This window comes from Octopus bimaculoides, chromosome 5 (assembly GCF_001194135.2).
Source record: "Octopus bimaculoides isolate UCB-OBI-ISO-001 chromosome 5, ASM119413v2, whole genome shotgun sequence".
Taxonomy (NCBI): Eukaryota; Metazoa; Mollusca; class Cephalopoda; order Octopoda; family Octopodidae; genus Octopus; species Octopus bimaculoides.
The window spans coordinates 42,622,011-42,626,491 of record NC_068985.1 but is presented as its reverse complement, the minus strand read 5'-3'; positions in this window follow the sequence as shown (position 1 = coordinate 42,626,491).

Genomic DNA, 4,481 nt, shown 5'->3' with positions numbered 1-4,481 from the left:
GGACCGAGACAAATTTGGTTGCCGAGTTAAAGCTATTTATAACAAACTATGGACTCCCGATGGCTTCAGAATTTTACTCTATCACGTGACCTTATTAGGGGCTGTGATTGGTCAGTTTGCGTTCTGGCGGGAACAGTTCGAAGAAGTTGCCGCTTCGAATATTAATCAGTCACGTGATGACAAGGAATGGGTTCTCTACTACGCTCGCATTTATTTATATTTAAATGAGAAGATTGTATGTAATGGCGATAGTAGTTTTGTATCTAGTGACGATAGGTAGTTTCACTACATATTCTAAATGTGTTTCTACATGTATATAACTTATACGTGTTTTATGTGCATAAAATCTATATTTTTAATATTGAAATCTTCACCGAACTCTTATTTCCAGCAGCGATGATGGCTTGTAAAGTGAGCATTACATTTTGAAGATGTCATTGATGGTAAATTCTTGTGAAAATTTAGTATTAACTTCTTTTTTCTTCTTCAAATATGAGCACATTTAAAAATCAAAAAGTAGCATACTGATAAAGTACAGACATACGTTTACAGGTGTGCCCCTGCCGACTTTGTTTCCTCATAACTTCCAGAAAAATGAATACTTTTTAATGAAAATTTCTACTTAATGAAATACTCGCTTCAGAAGGTGCAGGTATCGATTATATCAGAATCTGATGTGAAAGAATATTTTCCTAGGGTAAGGAGAGGAGTTTCTGAAAATTCACACGTGTCATCTTTGTTTCCTCACGACTTTCAGAAAAATGGGTATTTTTTAATGAAATTTTCCACAAATACCTTTCAGAGTATGTAAATAATGATTGTATCGGAATCTGAAGTAAAAAGAAGAAAACTGATGGCTCGCACACATACATACGGACACACATCACAATTTTTTTTTAAATTTCAAGTTTCATTTTGTAGATATATGTGATGTGTGTCAGTATGTATATGTGCAAGCCCACCAATTTTGTTTTTTTTTTTTCATATTAAATTCCGATATAATCGTAATCTACACTTTCTGAAAGGTGTTTGTAGAAAATTTGATTAAAAAAAGATGAGGAAGCAAAGTCGACTCATGTGAATTTCCGAAACTGCTTTCCCCACCCACAGAAAATTTTTACCCAACAAATTCCGATACAACCAGAATATACACTATGTGAAGCGTGTTTCAAGAAAATTTCATTAAAAATATCCATTTTTCTGGAAGTTATGAAGAAACAAAGTCAGAGGGGGGTGTCTCAAACTGTTTTATGTATTTGTGCCTTAAACTGACGCGTGAAGCAATCACTGAGTATAGATGTAAAAAATTTGCATGCTCAGGATGAAAGTGACCTTGGACAAGATCACACCACACAATAGAAGCGTTACGAATATACAATGACATCAAAACATTAATTGACTGGTACAAGTGTACAGTGCATACATGAGTCCCGAACGTTGATACGCAGTTACATTTGAGAAGATGTTAAGGTTATAAGCAAGTTGCGAAACTGTTGCTATAAATACTGTAGATAGCGAATGCAGTGTAATATTTCCTCATGCGCATGATCAACCGGAAATAGATAAACTCAGCTTGACACATGTCAAATATATATATGTATATATATATGAATTATTCACTTCCTATCATTTTTTAAATTACATCTCTGACAAAGAAATGTATTTTTTATCTGACCGTTTTATCTTTTGATAATTATAGACCGATGATTAAAAAAAGCGTAAGTACGTCAAAACGGAAAAATAGAGATCACACAGGTGAAGAAAAAGGAGAAGAAAAAGGAAAGGTGACGGAAACAAACTCACAATGGTTCATCCAGCAAAACGTAATAAACGTAAATATTGTAAGTACTTGTTGTTTGATTCAAGGTGGCAAGCTTGCAGAATTGTGGCAAAATGCTTAGCGGCATTTCGTCTGTCTTTATGTTCTGAGTTCAAATTCCGCTGAGATCGACTTTACCTTTCATGCTCTCAAGGTCGATAAAATAAGTACCAGTTAAGCACTGGACTCGATGTAATCGGCTTACCTCTAACCCCGAACATGCTGGCCTTTTGCCAAAATTTGGAACCAAATTGTTTGGTTTTATATACGAGATGCCACGAAAGCGAATAGCTGCTACAGTACATTCTCTGTTAGGAGGCACAGTTCAATGAATTTATGATACCAACCAAACTATGAAACGTCAACAAGCATTTTTATCATTTATCTTCTTGTTTCAGCCATTAGATTGCGGCCATGCTGGGATACCGCCCTGAAGAAGTTTTAGTCGAGAGAATTGACCAGTACTTAGATTTTTTAAAAGTCTGGCCCTTATTTTATCAGTTTGTTTTGCCGAACCGCTAATTTACAGGGACGTAATCACACCAACACCGGTTGTCAAGCGGTAGTGGGAGATAAACACAGACACAAAGACACACACACATATCATATATATACATACATGTATATATATATATATATATATATATGACGGGTTTCTTTCAGTTTCCATCAACCACTCCATTCAACAAGGCTTTGGTTAGCCCGAGGTTATAACAGAAGACACTTGCCCAAGGTTCCATGCAGTGGGACTGAACCCGGAACCATGTGATTGGAAGGCAAACTTCTTACCACACAGCTCAGCCAATTAAAAAAAAAATGATAGCAAGAACAGCGTTCAAAACCAAATTCAATAGAAAAAAAATAGCAACTGGCTGTCTGAATAAGAACGGTGTATTTGCATCGTTTGATGTTCCTCTTTTATTACCGAAGAATGGAAAACTATGCATATCACTTTCGAGAAACCAATTCTAAAGCAATCACTTCTAGAATGCATGGAGATAGAGTAGCGAAGGATTAGATGATACTATCGTCAAACCGTGTGATGTGACGAGCTAGAAGACATGTTAAAGTTTGGGGTTCGTGGGAAAATTCATTTAAATATTAGGGGGTTGTTGTTAAGTGGAAAGGTTGAATCCACTGATGCAGACATTTCATAGATGTCTTGATTTGACTTGTTTCTAGCAGGTCGAGGCACTCTATAGCAGTGGTTCTTAACCATTTGTTATCTATGGACCCCTTTAATTACTATTTTAACAGGTGGTAGTGGGACCGCTATAGCCATCCGACGTCAAAAAAACTTCTATTTTATTTTTATGATTAAATATTACTAGGAAATGTATAAAAAACAGATTGTTAAAATATTTTATGTATTTTAGAAGTATAACCAATTTATTGCACACAAATTTTAACATCCCTATAGGCTCCATAATTATCTGCATGCTGCAGTTGACTTCTGGTTTTGACAATATCAATAAAATTAATAGCGTGACCAACATACATTAATGTATTTCGAAATAACTATGCAGAGAAGAAAAAATATGTTATCTCAATGACTAATTATTTTAATTTCCTCATTCTCTTTATGTTAAATCCTTCTAATCTAACTCGTAACTGTTTGCATTCACTAATTACTGACAAACACAATTACTTCTCTCCTCTGGCCTTCCTGGGAGCTTTGTTATTCAGGAAAAGATATGTAACAAGACGAAGTTGTCCGCCAATTTATTATTGCATGCTCAGAGTAGGCCCGGCCATCCAGACCATGCTCGCCACTCTCATCCACATTTCAACAAATTTCCCGAGAGGTAGTATTTCCTACTTTACCCTCATTGTCTTTTTCTTATGTAGCTTGAAAAAGTTGACGAGGTGCTTGACCAAAGAGAAAGGTGCACGTCTTCAGATCTTACAGTCTGGTCCTCACGCATCCACTTTCGCCTGAGCAACTCAACCTTCTCAGCCAAAGGCAGGCGGTGGTACGAGCTTTATAGTGGACACAGCTGGTAACCAGATCCACTCCACATTCGACTTGCAGGTGTTCTACGGAACTCTTCAAGTCAGCAATGCTCGGGTGGAGGCGCGGTGAGAAGTAAAAATAGTGGGAGGTGAACAGAGGTAGTGTGTATGTGTACGTGTGTGAGTGATGGTGGTAGGGGGCTTTCGTTGGCAAAATGAAAGGGTGTGCAGACGAAAAGTGTTCTTGTGTCTGTGTTTGTCCTCCCACCATCGCTTGACAGTCCATGCTCGTGTGCTTACAAAGAATAAGTCCTGGGGTCGATTTCTTCGACTAAAACCCTCCAAGGCGGTGTTCTAGCATGGCTGCAATCAAATGACAGAAACAAGTAAAAGAATATATATGATACAGAAATAAATTTATTTCTCAAACGCGTGATAATGCTATAAATAGCGTGATCAGGATAAATTACCCATATAATGCAGAAAAATACGTTGCCGGCCAGCCATGAGACTCGAATTCACATCTCTGTGATTACATGTCAAGTGTTTTACCATTAAACTAAACTGCCCAGCAACGAATTCTTCTGCAATTTTTAGAACTTATAAATTTAGCTTCATAAGACGCTAACGTTAAATTCAACTTTACGATGAAAGTAAACAAAGTTTTTTTTTTTTAAATTTTTTTTTTTTAGAAGTGTTGAGATGTATT